The sequence below is a fragment of the Electrona antarctica genome (genome assembly GCF_951216825.1).
Source record: "Electrona antarctica genome assembly, chromosome: 1".
NCBI classification, from domain to species: domain Eukaryota; kingdom Metazoa; phylum Chordata; class Actinopteri; order Myctophiformes; family Myctophidae; genus Electrona; species Electrona antarctica.
The window spans coordinates 52,954,800-52,973,843 of NC_136806.1; the positions used below are offsets into that span (position 1 = coordinate 52,954,800).

Consider the following 19,044-nt stretch of genomic DNA (forward strand, 5'->3'; position numbering starts at 1 on the left):
ACACGTTATTCCAACCAGTTCCTTTCCCCTCCATCAGGTGCCCCGGCTGGCCAGGGGGAGGCAATTTAGAGACCAGGATTACTGCATGTTTTTTGTGAGGGTACCACTACCTACCCTAGGGGACACGGGGAGAACATGCAAACTCCACACAGAAAGGCCCTTTCGCCAACCCCGCCTCGGGTATGGGCACTGATGACGCGGAGGAGGAAACACGCCGCCAGCACCCACAGCGTCTTGAGCGGGAATCGAACCCAGGACCTACTAGCTGTGAGGCGACAGCAGCACTACCAACTGTGCCACCGTGCCCTTTTTACTCTTTTTAAATGCACACCCTCACTCATCCAATACATGGTGTATCCCATAACACCAAAACCTCAAATGTCCTTTTGAACATAGTCCAATCCCCTCACACAATAGTCCACATAAAAAGAAAACACCTGTAGCCAAATTCCAATACCCCAAAATATCGGCCACTCGGTCACTCCAGCATGGTGGTGTTATGATGAAATGTCTGAATGTAAATTGTTACGGTTCATTTATTAGCAGAGTTCAAGCTAGTGGTATTTAGGCCTTGTATTTAAAGATCTCCATAAAGTTGTGTGAAGTCCACAAGATCGACGGTCACATATTTCAGGTGGTCACCAATTTCACCGTAACACCACCATTCTGGAGTGACCGAGTGTGAGTGAGCGAGTGGCCGAGATTTGGGGTATTGAAATTTAGAAGAAACGTCAAGCAGAACCCGACTCTAGGGTGGGCGGCCATCTGCCTCGATCATGCTGGGGGAGAGAAAAATGTGACTAAATTTGACTGAGGGGCTGCCATTGGATTTCTTTTATTTGTTTTTTCATGTCATATGAAAGCGGGGAATCATAGCTTCAAATTGACATAGGGCCTATTGGTTGTTCAGTTTGACCCACCAGTTTTGGAGATATGGCTTATAGAGTAATGTCTTGCAGAAAACAGGCTTGATTGAAAGGTTCACTTCTGTGGTCTCTAACATTACACCTAGCTACATGTTTAAGCATTCATATTTACATGTAGATGTCAGCTCTGACACATATTTCAGACATGGTCTAGTGTTTGAGAGTCTGCCTGTGCCATTAACTCATTTTGAAAAAATACAAATAATAATCTCTGGTGAAAAGCTGGGGTTTGCGCAATGGCAGGCTCAGTCAAATCTGCTCACAAATAGAGAGACAGAGGAAATACAGGCAAATACAAGTAGTAGCAATAGAAATAAACGTAATAGTGTAAGATAATATAAATAGTATAACAATGTCAGATAATATATAGTGGAATAAGAATGTTATGATAATATACAGTGTAGGTGTAATATAACATAATTGATAGGCTCTGTGAAGAGGGTTACAGCAAAACATCAAATGGAGACGGTGATAGTTCCAATTTTACCATTATGATGAGAATGTTTTTATTTTATATTTATAAGTGAATAATGTAAGTCTGAACCAGGACCTTAAATTAAAATATGTCCAGACCACCAGAAAAATGTAATGGAAAAACCCCAAAGCAATTATCCTAATAGTTATAGAACTAGAAAAAGTGCCCCTCGGGGCACAGGTCTCCACCAAGGCAGGTCAGGTTGTGGCCTCCTGGTGGCGCTATAATAGGCCAATGTGAAAAGGGTGCCATTTCTTCATACGCCTTTGATGGCAATCGGATGATTTGAGGCATTTTGTTCCAAAAATGTGTTTTGCAAAAATCAACCTGTTAGTGGCGCTATAACAGGCCAATGTGAAAAGGGTGGGATATATTCCTCAGCCTAGTAAGAAAATGTGTGAAAGATTTCACGTAAATTGCATGCTGCGTTCATGATTTGAGGCTTTTGTTCAAAACGGGGCAATCTTTCAAACTGTGAAAGCCAATTATAGCCAATTAGGATGGAATATGAAATATGGGACAGATCCGACTTGAGCACATGACCATAGAGATACTGTGTAACGATTTGTGAGATTTTTGGACAGAATCTGGAGGAGTAATATCAAAAAATGTGTTTTACAAAAGTCGGCCTCCTGGTGGCGCTATAAAAGGCAGATGCGGAAAATGCAGGTCAAAGGTTTATCCTTGGCCTCTAGGGAGTGTGCACGGAACATTTCACGCAGATCGGTGCAGTTTTAGGTAAATATTTTGAAAAGCTGCCTCATGGTGGCGCTATAACAGGCCGTTCTGGAAAATGTGAGGCAGAGGTTCATCGTTGGCATCCAGGGAGTGTGTGTGCAAAGTTTGGCATCGACCAGGTTAACGGTGCCGGAGATTAGCTGTTCACAGACGGACGGAAGGACGGACACACACACACACACACACACGGACACACGGACGGAGTGCAAAACATACTCTCTCCCCATGCCTTCGGCCTGGTGGAGACAAATATAGGACTGTCAGTTTAAGACAGTAAGAAACATTTTCAAACACCTTAGGCCTAGTTGTCAAATATAGTGCGCTGTCAATTTAAGATAGCACAATGGATAAACCTTTGAGAGAACTTTGAATGGAACCAAATTAATCGGTATACATTACCTTTCGCAAATTAATTGAAATACCCTTTAAATAAAATCCTTTAGTCACCTTAGCCAATCCTAGAAAAACCCTTTGAACACAATCCAGGCAATGGATAAAAAGACCCTTAAAAAATAATTGGAAGACGCAGGAATTCAGACCACACCGAATTATACAGTTTTGGCGAAATTATATGAATTGATTCTCAGTGAAAAGATGTTACAGATCCAGGCTTGACATAGCGTTATTCCATGACTGAATCACAACATTATTCCACAGTTTTACAACTTAATATAGTAGAGACAGAGACCAGGGGGTTAATCTGGCAACATAAATATCATAAGTGATAGGCCCTGACATATTTGTTATGCATAACAGGATGGGGACAACACAAACGGGGCTTCTTTATCCGAGTCCACTTTTGTAGCAGTTGAAGCAGAGAGAGGTACTCACCCATCTCTTCCAAAACAAGTCAACGAGAGACTGCACTTATTCACCCTTCAGGGTGTATACAAGTATTTTGTGAACAGTTCAAGTGGCATGACTGACCGATGCATTTCCATTGCTGACACACGGCAATGGCCAGGTCTGGGTTGCTACCAGTGGGAGTGAGTAAATTTCACATCAGCATATATCTTCTGCAGATCAGCTTCCACCAACATGGAAGGAGGTGGTGTTAGGAGGTGGTGTTAGGACGTGTTAGAAGGATGTGGTGTTAGAAGTTGGTGGAAGCTGATCTGCTGATCTACTTGCACCTGAAATATATACACGGGACTTCAATTCCCAACACAAATTTGGGGTTACAGCCAAACATCAAATGAAGAGACAGAGCTAATGGGCCTCTAGCACAAACACTACTGTTTGACCCAAAAGAGCCCCCAAGCTTCTTTCTCGTGGGTCAGCAATGGAAATATATCAGCACCTCAGTCATGCCACTTGAGCTGTTCACAAAATAAGTATCATACATGCTAAAGGGTGAAAAAGGTCAGTATCTTGTTGATTTGTTTTGGAAGAGATGGGCGAGTACCTGTCTCTGCTTCAAGAGCCACAAAAATGCACTCGGATTAAGAAGAACCTGGCAACGGCAAACGCTATGATTATGGACGATTCAGTGCCAGAGAGCTTGTGGGTGTCGGGAAGAGTCAAGCAGATGATACCTGATGCAAAGGGAAGAGTCGCATACCTAAGCCGTCCACTTGTCCCCACATACATAATGCCTGCTACAAGCGAGGACAGTCACCAACTTGTTGCCACAATGATGTCAGATCATATGAAGTGGTATAATAATGTTAAGATAAAATGCAGTGTTGTGGTGTACTATGATATGGTAGCAGTCCATTGTCATGCTCTGTGAGGAGGCCGGGTCCACAGTCACTCTTCATAGGCTGAGTGAAGGCTCTGTGAAGAAGCCTGGTCCACGGTCACTCTTGATAGGCAGCTGGGGGTCCATAATACAAGTCCATGGAACTGCAGAGTGTGAGACAAAAATAAACACCGGGGAGTGGCTCCCCGGATGATGAGTTAGTGGCAGGCCTTACTGGACAGTGAGTCTGTACAATGTTTACCGTATTTATTTAACAGGGACAATGCTCATTAATCAACATGTCAGTTTTCACATCCATGTAAATGGGCCAGAGTTAGTCCCTGAGCAGGTTCTTAAAAATTATGATAAAACTATCCATACAAAAACACATACAATAAGTGTTAAACAAACAAGTGCTAATAACAATTGCACTGATTGGAAATGAACCCACACAACCAAGGGGGAGAGGAGAAAAGGGAGGGGGAATTAAAAAAAAAAAAAGTACATGTAGAGAGCAAAGGTCCGACAGAAATACTACCCAGAGCAAGCAATTTTAGAGGCAAATACATTACAATATAATGATATAATTGTGAATACAATTATATATTATCTGACCTCATTGATATACCATAACAAAATGTCACATGTCTTCTGCAGATCAGCTTCCACCACATAATGGAAGGAGGTGGTGTTAGGAGGTGGTGTTAGAAAGAGATGGTGTTAGAAGGAAATGGTAGAGGAGGTGGTGTAAGCTGATCTGCAGAAGACAAGAAAAGGTGAATTCACTCACTACCCCTTTTACCTGCACGTGCTATCTATACAAGGGACTATCATTCCCAACACAAGGATTAGGGTTACAGCTAATCAAATGGAGAGACACTGATCCAATAAATAAACTTTTTCATGAAAACATTAAACGTTAGTTTCCGTCTCACAGATGAGGCATAACTTGTCCACAGGTCTTTCCAGTGTGCTTGTCTTGGCCTGCACACTAATGACCAGCCACTTTCCTCAGGTACTGTACTGTATCATCTGTGTGACTCTAGACATACAGTAGCACTATAGTATCGATGAATAGTTTCATTATATACATTTTAACGGTTAGGTTCTTAGCTTACATATGATACTTGATGACAATTTCCAGGCAGGCACTCTGTTGCTGGCTTCATGAGGCCTGGTCCACGGTCACACTCTTGAGGCAGCTGGGGGTCCATAATAGAAGTCCATGGACCTGCAGAGTGGGAGACATAAAAAACTCAGGGGAGTGGCTCCCCGGATGATGAGTTAGTGGCAGGCCTTACTGGACCGTGAGTCTGTACAGTGTTAATAACAACCGCACTGATGGGAAACACAACCAGGAAGGGGGGGGGGGAGGGAGGAGGGGCCGGGGAATATAAAATGCCCCCCGCAAAAAAAAAAACTTTAACCTCCTCCCTATTCTGCATCATACCGACCAGTCCCCAAGACACTTCTCATGTAGAGCAAAGGACCGACAGAGATACTACCCAGAGCAAGCAATTTTACAGGCAAATACATTACAATATAATGATATAATTGTGAATACAATAATTATATATTATCTGACATTGATATACCATAACAAAAGGTTTTCATGATAGTTTATTTGACACTTATGTATGGTTAACATTGAATGTGTCTGTTTTACTACATGTCTTTCTTTTCATCTATATTTTCTAAATTTCACATGTCTTCTGCAGATCAGCTTCTACCACATCATGGAAGGAGGTGGTGTTAGGAGGTGGTGTTAGGAGGTGGTGTTAAAAGGAGGTGGTGTTAAAATGAGGTGGTATTAAAATGGTGGTGTTAGAAGGAAATGGTAGAGGAGGTGGTGGAAGCTGATCTGCAGAAGACACTGCGAAATGTGAATTCACTCACTACCGCTTTTACCTGCACGTGCTATCTATACAAGGGACTATCATTCCCAACACAAGGATTAGGGTTACAGCTAATATCAAATGGAGAGATACTGCTCCAAAAATAAACTTTTTCATGAAAACAATAAACGTAAGTGTCCGTCTCAAAGATGAGGCATAACTTCCACAGGTCTTTCCAGTGTGCTCGTCTTGGCCTGCACACAAATGATCAGCCCCTTTCCTCAGGTATCATCTGTGTGACTCTAGACATACAGCAGCACTATAGTATCTATGCATAGTTTCATTACATAGAAATTGTAACAGTTAGGTTCTTAGCTTACATATGATACTTGATGACTATTTCCAGGCAGGCAGGCACTATGGCAGGCACTCTGGTCCACGGTCACACTCTTGAGGCACCTCCATAGAAGTCCATGGAACTGCAGAGTTGGGGGAAAAAGAAACTTCGGGGAGTCGCTCCCCGGATTACTTGTTAGTCATCATCCAGCCTTACTGGACTGTGAATCTGTACAGTGTTAACAACCGCAGTGATGGGAAACAAACCTACAAAACCAAGGGGGGAGGGGATGGGGAAATAAAAATGTGACCCGAATGGAAACAAGACCGCAAGGTCTTTCTTCGGTGCTGTCCTTTTGGACCAATGCTGTGCTTGACTGTACCCTGTACTGTTTGCATTTTTTGTCTAATAAAATTATCAATCAATCAATCAGACCCCCCCAGGCTAAAAATAACTAATAATCACCCCCCCCCCCCCCCTTTTCTGCATCATACCGATTAGTCCCAAAGACACTTTACATGTAGAGCGAAAGACCGACAGATACTGCCCAGAGAAAGCAATTTTACAGGCAAATACATTGCAGGAGTGGACCTGGTGAGACGTAGGAGGGGCCCCGACAGGAGACAACCCACAGAGCCTAGTCCCTCCATGCGCCAGAAGTGTACCTCCCAGCCCTGGCAGAGTAGTTCTGGAGTAGTTCCAACGGATTGTGTGCCCCTGGTTTTTCCCTAGTGGGACTGATTGAGGGTAGCTACTGGGACGTAAGTCGGGACTTGATCACTCCCGGCTGGGTCACCTGAGTGAGGGGTATGATGTTGAGAGACCCGAAACCCCGTTGACCTCAGGATACATCACTGAGGATACGTCCCAGGTGCATCCATGCAATGTTTTTTAGTTAATATAATTATATAATTGTGAATACAATAATTATATATTATCTGACATCATTGATTAGTCCCCACATGAATCCGCGATTCCGCTATCGTGGAATTTACCGCGGATTTCTCGACGATCCGTGGAACACTAGAACGTCCGTGGAATTGTCGGACCCTTCCCCGAAAAACAGGGGCGTGTTGCGGAGCGTCCGAAAAACAGGACAAAGTTACTCATTACTACCAGTAGGCTAGGTAGTTATAAGTAGGTACTATAAGCATTTATGGTGAGGTGTCTGAGGAGTGCAGGACACTTTCTTCAGTGCTGGGGGACTATAGTTAGTGTGGCACATAATATGGTCAGTCCTAATATCTGGTCCGACTTGAAACTGAATCTGTGTAAATGGTTCCAACTGAAACTGAATCTGTGTCCTGACAATGAGAATGCTAAAGCAGAAAGTAATACATATTACACCCACATTAGGTATCCTCTAAACTGTTGTTACTGTGGGTGGGTTTGAATGACAATAACCTTTGCAACCAAAACAAATTAAAACATGAATAATAATAATTATAATTATATAATTATAATAATAATAATAATAGCCTACATTTTTAACCCCAAAAACTATTGGAATATTTGATTATTATGACCCATCCATAATTACAATTAATTGTATCCATTTCATAAAGATTTTACTTTATTAAAACAAAATAAAAAATGTGCTTGATAACTGGTCATTTTAGGTTAAATAAATTCATCTCTGCGGAATATTAACTAAGCCGCGGAATCAAGGATTGTTCTCCGCGGAATTAGGAATGTTCTCCGCGTATTCCTGTGGGGACTAATAAGGGCCTTTCTCGGCCCCACCCCTCTCCAATTGTTTATATTGTGTTTAGTTTCCAAGATGGCCGCAGCACCAGGAGAGGGGGCGGAGGTGAGCAGGTGGGGTTGACATTATGTCCTTTGTTATGGTAAAGTTTATTTGACACTTATGTAGTAAACCATGTTAACCATACATGTCTTTCTTTAAATTTTTTACATATATTTTCAAAATGTCATGACTTCTGCAGATCAGCTTCCACCACATCATGAAAGGAGGTGGTGTTAGTAGGTTGTCAGGTGTTAGGAGGTGGTGTTAGGAGGTGGTGTTAGAAGGAGGTGTTAGAAGGAGGTGTTAGAAGGAGGTGTTAGAAGGAGGTGTTAGAAGGAGGTGGTGGAAGCTGATCTGCAGAAGACGGAAATGTGAATTCACTCACTAGCCTACAGCTTTTACCTGCACATGCTATCTATACAAGTCCCCCGGAGCCGATCTACAAGGCAGCAGTATCGTCACCCTGATGGGGGAGGCATACGGTTGCGACACCTTGAGCTATACTCTGTCAAGAAATTCTGTGCAGGCGATTCTTGGTGTGGAGTTTGGAAGCACTCGTCGAAGTCACTGAACGGCCCTGCGTACCACCGGTTACGAATTTGCCCATAATGCAGGAGGCAGCAGCGCGACCCGTTAATAAAAACGAGTGCTTCCAAACTCCAACACTTAGAAAAAGAGTTCCTTTCGATGAGGGCTAGGTGTACTAGAATAGACAAACTAAAGGATTGCAATTATGCAGGTGTATTCATCTTCTTGCAAGGAATTTCAATGTTCAAAACATGTTTTTGTAGCAGGGGCAGGGCTAATATAGTATAGCCTACGAGATAATGACTACGCCACCGTCACAGATAGGAGAGAGGGATCCTAAAAACACATTAACCATATATTGTATTTATATTCGACAAACTGAACAAAGGTAATAGTCCGGCAGCTGAGGTGGACGGGTGCGAAACTTGGTAGTCTTTTTTATTGGCCTAAAATATTGTCTATATACATAAGTCACTGAACGGCCCTGCATACCACCGGTTTCGAATTTGCCCATAATGCAGGAGGCAGCAGCGCGACCCGTTAATAAAAACGAGTGCTTCCAAACTCCAACACTTAGAAAAAGAATCACCTTTTATGCACTACCCTTAAAGAGACAGTGCTACAGAACCAAGCCCAAATAATCAACTACACTTCGGAAACAAGTCCAAACTAGAAAAAGGCCACTCCTGAAAACTTTGGAAGGCAATCTTAGCCAATCAGTGTAGAATCTGAGAAATCCAACAGACTCATCTTGATCACATGACTACAGAGATCATGTGTACCGATTTGCGTGAGATTTGGATGAAATCTGTGCGACTAACATAAATAATGTGTTTTGCAGAAATCGGCCTCATGGTGGCGCTATATCCGGCAGATGTGGAGGGATGCATGTAAAATGTTTTTCCATGGCCTCTAGGGAGTGCGCATACATAAGTTGTATACAGATCGATGCAGTTATAGGTAAAAACAGGAATTGCCCAGGAATTGCCCTGTGCGCCACCGTGAGGCTGATTTGGAAAAACATTAGTGGCATGTCGTCCTCGGCCTAGTGGAAATGTGTGTGTATAATTTCACGGAAATTGCACACCGTTTGTGATTTGTGGCATTTTGTTCGAAACGGACCAATCATGTGAGCTTTGGAAGCCAATCTTAGCCAATCAGGATGGAAGATGGGAAATGATGCAGATCCGTGTTGATCACATGACTATGGAGATAGTGTATACCGAATTGTGTGATTTATGGATAAAATGTGTACGAGTAATCTACAGAAATGTGTTTTGCCTAAATCGGCCTCATGGTGGCGCTATAACAGGCCGTTGAGGAATATTTGGGGCAGAGGTTCATCGTTGGCATCCAGGGAGTGTGTGTGCAAAGTTTGGCATGGATCGGGCCAACGGTGCCAGAAATTAGCTGGTAACGGACGGACGGACGGACGGACGGAGTGCAAAACATACTCTCTCCCCATGCCTTCGGCCTGGTGGAGACAATAAACAACTACACTTTAGAAGTGTGTGTGTGCGCGCGCGCGCGCGCGCGCGCGCGCGCCCACCCCCCTACTGTAACCGTACACAGCAGATTAAACATCGAAATAAGATAAATACACCAAACCAAAAATAAAATACATGGCAGCAAAATCGAAACCACATCAATCAATATTAATGAATGGCCCCGTATACACCCATGTCCTCAGCCCAATCATTACACATTAGGCCGTGGGACGGCTTCTAAAAGCCGTAAATTGTAAATTGTAAAAGCTTTAGATTTTGAGATAGTTTGTCCCCATCAAGGAACTGCACATTTTTTTTAGTATTGTATAGATTCATTGTTTATAAACACGTCATCTAATTTTCCAGCCGCACTAGTTGCACAATGCACATGAACTGAATATAAAATATGATGCTGCATGTTTGTGCACGGTTAGAGACAGAGCAGGGGGTGCAGCGTTGTACTCACTGTGATGTTTCTCCATCCATGCTGGGTCTTCCATCCTGTCTGCGCAGTGGGTCCTTGGTGCTCTGTTCGTGCAGTGGGTCGTTGCTCTGTCTGTTTGTGCAGGAGTAGCGAAGACCATAAACTGTTCCCTACACAAAAAAGAAAAGTTAAAAGATACTGATAACACATTCACTTTGAACTCTTCTGTTGAATAATGCTGACCTTTTTGATTGGCAAGTTAGAATTGATTAGGTAATCGCTGGCAAAGCTTGCCATGTACGAGTGTTCTAAAATAAATTATACATGGAAGAGTTCCTTTCGATGAGGGCTAGTAGACAAACTAAAGGATTGCAATTATGCAGGTGTATTCATCTTCTTGCAAGGAATTTCAATGTTCAAAACATGTTTTTGTAGCAGGGGCAGGGCTAATATATTATAGCCTACGAGATAATGACTACGCCACCGTCACAGATAGGAGAGAGGGATCCTACAAACACATTAACCATATATTGTATTTATATTCGACAAACTGAACAATGGTAATAGTCCGGCAGCTGAGGTGGACGGGTGCGAAACTTGGTATATAGTCTTTTTTATTGGCCTAAAATATTGTCTATGTACATACATTCAAGAATCCACTTGCTGACTGGCTAAACGTATTGGGCAATTGTTTTTAAAGGGGTTTCTTGTGACCCTACCATTAACATCCTATGGCAGGCAAAAATGTCGAACTTTCCTTTTGCTTTAAGTAGCATGTGACATGTCAAACTAGGGGGTTTTCATGGTTCTGAATCCATTCCAAGCATTAGTTTTGCACAAAAAAAACCCTAGTTTGACATGTCACATGCTACTTAAAGCATAAGGAAAACATGACATGTGCCATCCATAGGATGTTAATGGTAGGGTCACAAGAAACCCCTATAAAAAGGATTGCCCAATACTAACAGCCGGTCAGCAAGTGGATTCATGAATGTATGTATATAGACAATATTTTAGGCCAATAAAAAAAAGACTATATACCAAATGTCCCGCCTTAAACAAAAGAAGCCTGTCGGCTGCCGGACTATAAGGTACCCCAAATAGGTTAAGTCCTCAGAATGAACAGAACCAGAGGCTGATGTACCAAAAGGTCAAGTTTATTAAAGCATAAAAAGGAAGTAATGTTAAAATACCAAGGGGAGGAGGTTATTATAATCATAAAAAAATGGGACTAAGCCCATAAGAGGCAAATGGGTGATAAGGAGTGAAGGCTTCAGGGCCTACTGGGGCCTCTAAACTAATCGCACACAACAAATCAAAACAAGATAAATATGCCAAACCAAATTCACATGGTAAAGTAAATATATTGTAAATATATGTTTTATATATATAAATAAAACATTAGGGCAATATCAGTGAGGCAAGATACTAAGATAATAAAGTTTATAATTAGCTCTCCTAGGGAACATTTGATATTAAAGGTCAAATAAGACAACATGGAAACAGACTAAAGTGCAAAAATGAACAATATGGCCAACAGTGGCATGTGCTCAACCAAACAAAAGCCATTAGCAGCATTAGCCGCAACAAACAAGGCCTACCATGTGCTGTCTCCTTCACACTGCATGAGAGGGAAACACCATTTCCTGCAGCAGAGTCAAAATGGCTCTCGATTAGGAGGAACAAGACTTTTGTGCTTCCTGCTGGTCATGTGACTAGGTCAGGTGCAGTAGGTGCACCATTCACCTGGATTCCCACATACATTTTGACCATATTTGAAAATAGCCAATCTACAAGCTCGCAATGCGACACATTGTTTGAGCTTGTACAGCTGCTATTTTCAAAAAGGTTTTTATGCATTTGAAAACTTGAAATGGGACATTCTGCACAATGAGCATAGGCGGATCTAGAGATAAAGGGCCCCTGAACCCCCAAATGTTTTTTACACCGAGCACACGCTATTATGACATAGACGTAGGCTATACAGCAAGCAATTGCAAAAGAAATACAATAAAATAAAATAAACAGCCAAATAAATTAGAAAATTAAGAAGATATTCAGTCTAAGGGCCGATTCATACTCCTATTTTAGAGCCGAATAAAAGTTGGTTCGGCGCTGTAGAGCCTACAATGTGACGTAATTTGAGGTTCGGGGGGGGCGGGTACCGTCCTAAAATCGGCTCTTCGGTGCTACTGAAAATTTCTGACGAGCCGAAATCATTTCGGCACTACAGCGCAGAAACAGCGGTAAAATAGGAGTATGAATCGGCCCAAACGCTCCCCCAACTGACCTATTTCGGCTGGCAAGTGCCAAATCCAGAATGTATTTTTCAATTTATTTTTACTTGTTAGTTCTTAAACAAATAATCTCATACAGTTTTTCCCCCAGTGAGAGTCATACGGTTTTCTGTACCTCATTTCAACTGCCGAAACCCGGGATTGAACCAGGCAGGGACCTTTAGATATTCAGTCTAACGCTCTCCCAACTGAGCTAAAGCTGGGGAACAGACTGTAAGAGAGGGGGAAGAAGAAAAATGGAGGTGGAAGAAGAAAAAGAGAAGAAAGAAGAGAAAATGAGGGAAATCTTGAGAAAAATCAAGGGAATGGATGCAATTCTAATTCAGCTTCATGTAAAATCCTGCTGGAAGCAATCATTTATCCAAATAGTTTTAAAAAGCTCACAGCGTGTCACAGCGCGACACGTTGTGAGCTTGTAGATCTGCTATTTTCAGCAAGTGTAAAAATAGTCATTATGACGGCATCAAGGCCTGCCAAAATACATTTTAGTCGACTAAATCACCTGTAGATTTAGTCGACTAAGATCTCATGACATTTAGTCGACTAAAACTAAACCAACACTAACACATTACAGGTGACTAAAATGTGACTAAAACTAAGTGAAAACTAATCAAGAGACTATGACAAAAACAACACTGCTTTTGACCCGGTGCCAATAATGCCTAACCTGTAATCCTGGGCGCTATACTCTCCCTCTGCCAACCTGGGGAGAGCCGCAAACTGAGCTCATGCTTCCTTCCTTCCATGCATCCCCATCAAAGTTGCTTCTTGTCACCTGACAGGGGGGTATATAGGACCAAGGAAGCTTACAGAAGGATTTGAATAGAACTTTTAGAGACATTTCACTTATAATTTCCCCATTCATTTCAATGGGAAAATGTCATGTTTTCCGCCTGTTTTTAATTATCTGCTAATTATCTAGCATAATTCGCTAGAAACTCTGCATTTGGCCTGCAGAATTTTTTATTTGAATAGAGCTTTTAGAGATATTTCACTTTCGTGTCGTGAATATTTAGAAAATCGTTGAATAGGCCATATATATTTTTCAAGCCAACATGTAAAGGTATATTCAGTGCGTTCACTTAATTCAAATATCACTTCTTTTTTTGTTTTGTTGTGATAAACCTCCCTACTATAGAGTGTGCTGACCATATAAGGAGTTCATCCCTGTCCCCAGTTAACCCCTGGGGGTTTTTGGCTAGGTAGCCCAGCCTTCATCCAATCAGAATAAAGCGGGGCCTTCCGCCAATCATGATCGAGCGGGGGCGGGCCTTGTTATGTGTGTGCTGTTGGCCTGTCGCGTGTCGCCCCACTGTAGTGCGTGCATGTGCACATCTTGTTACCAGGGGCGGACCGGGGGGTTTTCCAAATCACCCAAATCACTGAATGCTCCTTTAACTCAAATCTCATATAGCTTCTAGGGGTCCCAGGAACAATTTTTTTTTTAGATGGCGGTCGCCGGTCCAATACATATAATAATTTGAGGGTCCTTGACATGAAACAGTTTGAGAACCACTGATATGGAAACATATCATATGTTTGTCAGAAAACTGTTAAAATACATTTGTAGGACGGGCCTCAGGTCTGAATGGGTTAATTAGGCAGATGGCTGCACAGGCTGGCTTTATATCTAACGACCTGCTGTGTCCTGCTCTTCTCTAGTCACACACACACACACACGCACACACACATGCACGCAGCATTCACGCACGCACGCATACATGCATCCATCCACGCTCGTTTTATGACACACATGCAAATAAAGTTCATTCATATGAGTCACAATGCATAAACAGGTGGAAGATATCATTCTCAGATGGAGATGTCCATTACTCTGCTCGGTCTGTCACGAGCAGTGAGCAGCTGCAATGTGTCCTGTTGTCTGTGCCCGTGTATGTTTGTCATGTAGTGTTGTCTGTTCCCATATATGTTTGTCATGTAGTGTTGTCTGTGCCCATGTATGTTTGTCGTGTAGTGTTGTCTGTCGTGTCCTGTTGTCTGTGCCCATGTATGTTTGTCGTGTCCTGTTGTCTGTGCCCATGTATGTTTGTCATGTAGTGTTGTCTGTGCCCATGTATGTTTGTCGTGTCCTGTTGTCTGTGCCCATGTATGTTTGTCATGTAGTGTTGTCTGTGCCCATATGTTTGTCGTGTAGTGTTGTCTGTCGTGTCCTGTTGTCTGTGCCCATGTATGTTTGTTGTGTATGTTGTCTGTGCCCATGTTTGTGTATGTCGTGTATGTTTGTCGTGTCCTGTTGTCTGTGCCCATGTATGTTTGTCGTGTAGTGTTGTCTGTGCCCATGTATGTTTGTCATGTAGTGTTGTCTGTGCCCATGTATGTTTGTCATGTAGTGTTGTCTGTGCCCATGTATGTTTGTCGTGTAGTGTTGTCTGTCGTGTCCTGTTGTCTGTGCCCATGTATGTTTGTCGTGTAGTGTTGTCTGTCGTGTCCTGTTGTCTGTGCCCATGTATGTTTGTCATGTAGTGTTGTCTGTCGTGTCCTGTTGTCTGTGCCCATGTATGTTTGTCATGTAGTGTTGTCTGTGCCCATGTATGTTTGTCGTGTCCTGTTGTCTGTGCCCATGTATGTTTGTCATGTAGTGTTGTCTGTGCCCATGTATGTTTGTCGTGTAGTGTTGTCTGTGCCCATGTATGTTTGTCATGTAGTGTTGTCTGTGCCCATGTATGTTTGTCCAGAAAAGGGCGACATTTCCCTAATGCATTTCATGTCGCGTCCATGTTACCTTTCTTTCTGTCACGCCACCAGTGGTTCTCAAATGTTTTACCCCATTTAGACCTGAGGCCGATTTTTAAAAAAAGGCTTCTAAATCCTAACAGTGTTCTGAAAAACCTATGTTTCTATGTCAGCGGTGCTCAACCTTGTTCATGTCAAGGGCCCCCAGAATTATATGTAATTGGCTGCGGACCCCCATCTGAAAGTATGTTGTTTCAGTGACCAAACGTTTTTAACTCATATCTTTGCTTCTGGGGGAGGGGGGTCCCCCCAGAAGCAAAGATATGAGTTAAAAACGTTTGCTCTGAAAGAATATACATTCAAAGATTTGTAGCAGATCTACAAGCTCGTAGAAAAAAGAAAATGCAAATACTCAAGTAAAGTACAAATACCTCAAAATTGTACTTATGTACAGTACTTAACTAAATGTACTTAGTTACTTTACAACACTGCTTTTCCTTCTGTCATGCCACGGCCACGCACCACCACATCTCCTGTGGGCCTTGCTGTATAGCTCATTTTTGTGTAGCACGCATGGCACCAACACTAGGTGCGTTTCCATAAAGCCGTTTCTTTGCGCATTAAGGCTCTTGCGCAAAATCTCCTGGATGGAAACAAATCAACATGCGAATAAGTCTCCATTTTTCGCAAAAACACTTTTTCGCTTGGAGGTTGCGGATTTAGGCTTTTTCGAAAAAAGGGAAATGCGCAAATAGTGTATGGAAACACTTGCGGAAAAGGTTTTTAATTAGAAAGCATTGAACTCGCATTATATCGCTTTTGAACAGTTGGGAAATAAAATAAAACAACGATGGGGAGGCAGTGGAGTGAACGGTGCAGTGGAGTGAACCTAAACGTGTAGGCTATAGGCTATATAGCCGATGAAACAAGTTATTCACAACTGTTTGCAGCTGCAATCAATCAATTTACAGTATAAACGACCAGTATGCTCCAATCGAGTCCCGTGACATATAGGCTACATGTGCCCCGAATATATTAAGACAAGCATTACACAACAAATCGTTCTTTGTACGTTCTTTGACTGTAGGTGTCGTCAATACTGTGAAAGCAGCAGACGGTCGGTCAGCCGCTGACCAGGGATCAGATTACAGCGCAGTATATGGGGTCCCGTCCGTTAAACTGAGATACATACAGCATACAGCATACATACAGCGCATCAAATCAATGGTGTGAACATCGATTAGGACTACTTTACATGAGCCTCACTTTACTGGCAAAACAGTGCAACCTACTGCACATTTCATGAACTTATTGCATATGCGCATTTTATCAGTTTAATGGAAACACCGACAATTCGCTTTTCTTTTTTCGACTTAATGAACATACGCTTCCTTTTTTCGCAAAGGCTTAATGGAACCGCACCTACTGCCAGGGTTAACAGGTTCCGTCCATCTGACGTGTCCACACGTCCTAGGGAATCCAACCGACGGGTTGAAATGACGTGTGTACACGTCCTATAGCGCATCCTCAGGTTCAGAGTAAAAGCGGCCATGTTTTCCCGGCACCCCAGAGCTCTTATTTTGAAGGAATCCCGGGACTGATTGTGTTAAAGGGTGCCAGCGGTTGCCCAACTGCCCGTTGCAAGACAGTAGATAAAACGTTTGCTTTCAGGTTGCCCAAAGGGCAAGTGCGCTTTGAATGGGGAAGCAACCCGTCTTCATTAAATAATATGAATTCATGAATGGTTATTATTCACGAAGAACAAATGATGCTATAGCTATAGCAGTTGAGCTCATTCAGATTTACATTAATTTGATTTACTTTTCAGGCAAGTGGGCATGATGATCTTTGGGGAAGTAGAATTTGACCTGTATAGCCTATTTGCCTCTGAGATCTTAGTTACGTGGAACCGCTGGGTTCCATTCCCCATGTCACACTGTGCCTATGAGCTACAATAACAAACAAAAAAAAACATGTCTATAGGTCTATCTCAATCTCTCTCTGAAATGCAGTGCGTGCATGTGTGTGTGTGTGTACATGTGCGTGCGTGCGTGCGCTCGCGCGCGTGTGTGCGTGCGTGTGTGTGCATATCTCCAGACTGGTCTAGTCAAACCTTCACCTGGAATTTAAGTAAGCCACAGAGGGGGGATTTCCACGTGCCTTTCAATTGTCAGTTTGGAACATCAGATTGAATGTGTCATCCCACTACTGCATCCGCTATAGCCAGCCTATCGAATATAGGGCAAAAAAACAAACAGAAACAGACAAATATTCTGGTAACGGTAAAGTCATGCCTGACTCACACGTTTCAAGTAAAACAATAAAAAGCTTTAATCAATTAATTTCATTATGGGGGTCTCGCTTTGAAGTTGACACACTTGGACGTGAGTGCCACCAAGTGGTGACAATGAAGATGTATAATTATGACATGATAATTAAAAGCGTGGCGCATCATCATTGTCACTTTGATTCGTCAGGGGGTTGTGGTTTGGAATCTATGAAAGCTTAAATCCTCCACACATGCACTTTATGACACTGACAGTAGGCGGTGAATGTGAATACTTCATTGTAATGTGTTCTTTTATACCTTGAAGAAAGGCAGTTATACCTGCCGAAACGCTGCTTTCTTTGTACTCTGCGTCCAATAATAAAAGTATTGAGACTGTGTGTTAATCTCTAAGGTGTTAATACAGTGTTGTTTTTGGCAGCACATTTCTATTTTAGTTTATAGTCATAGTCTCTGGAATGAAACTTCATTTGGTTTTAGTCACATTTTAGTCACCTGGAATGTGTTAGTGTTTGTCTAGTTTTATTTTGGCGGGCCTCAATGGCGTCGTAATTGTTTTTACACTTGCTGAAAATAGCCGATCTATCTCTTGTAGATCGGCTATTTTCAACATGCAACCAAGTGTGAAATGACTTGTGCTGGATCTCTTGTCCACTAGTCCCTTCCTAACATTTTAGTCTAGTTTTTACTTGATGAAATTGTCGGTATATTTAGTCTCATCATAGCTTAGTTTTAATTTAGTTTCCATTTAGTTTTCGTCAGTGGAAAAAACGAACATTTTTCGTCTTAGTTTTAGTTAGTCGACGAAATCAACACTGGTGTGCGGACACCTTTCTTGTCTCTTGAAGACTATACTATTGTGATGTGAACATAACCATTGCAGTCCGGTTTTGTGGCAACTTGTCTGTGCTGAAGGAGTCTTGGTCATACGGTAAATGGGCATGAGTCATGGTCTTAATGTGAATGATTTTCTTCAGGTGCATCGTGTAATTATACTACAAGAGGAATCCTTTTCTTCCTTCCAAGTAAAGCAAGCAGTTCATCATCCTATTCATATTATTCTTTTGTTGGAACAGTCGGGAAAAGTTGAGGTAGAAATTAAGAGTCAAAGAAAGGCCTTTTAGTTTTAGGTGATAAGGAGGTGACACCACCGGAAACTACAACATGACGATAAGCAACTCACCCAAACACATCTGTTTTTAGTACTAACCAGTAAACACCGTTTCGGTGGTCACCTCACTATCACCGAAAACTGTAGTAGGTATGAATAGGCCTTTAGCATCACAGGAGGCTCTTGGAATATTTTTGATCCAGGCTAGCAGTGGTGCATTTCCAAAAAGATAGAGACCTATAATAATAGTCCTTTATCGACAGGCATTTACCAGCATTCTGAAAATAATGTAATTATGTCATGGGGAACATTTAAAGCAACTGAAAATACGCAATTCTCAAATGTTCAGTGTTGTATATATGCTACAAGTTATGTTGTCTCTCTTGATTCTAAGGATTATTTGTTGTATTTCTTATAGTTGCCCTGCTTAGCCTATTATAATGCAATGCTGCTTCAATTACTCAGGGACCTAAGCAG

The 19,044-nt window shown here is 42.2% G+C and overlaps 1 long non-coding RNA gene across 1 annotated transcript; it reads right to left on the reverse strand.

Annotated features, from left to right (window-relative positions):
• Nucleotides 1–2,703: 2,703 nt before the first annotated feature.
• Nucleotides 2,704–11,828, reverse strand: LOC306930899. The gene is made up of 5 exons (XR_013790926.1): nucleotides 11,780–11,828; nucleotides 10,221–10,348; nucleotides 6,036–6,158; nucleotides 4,939–5,051; nucleotides 2,704–3,984 (listed from the first exon to the last, which is right to left on the reverse strand). It is a non-coding gene; the product is annotated as an uncharacterized lncRNA (long non-coding RNA).
• Nucleotides 11,829–19,044: the final 7,216 nt, after the last annotated feature.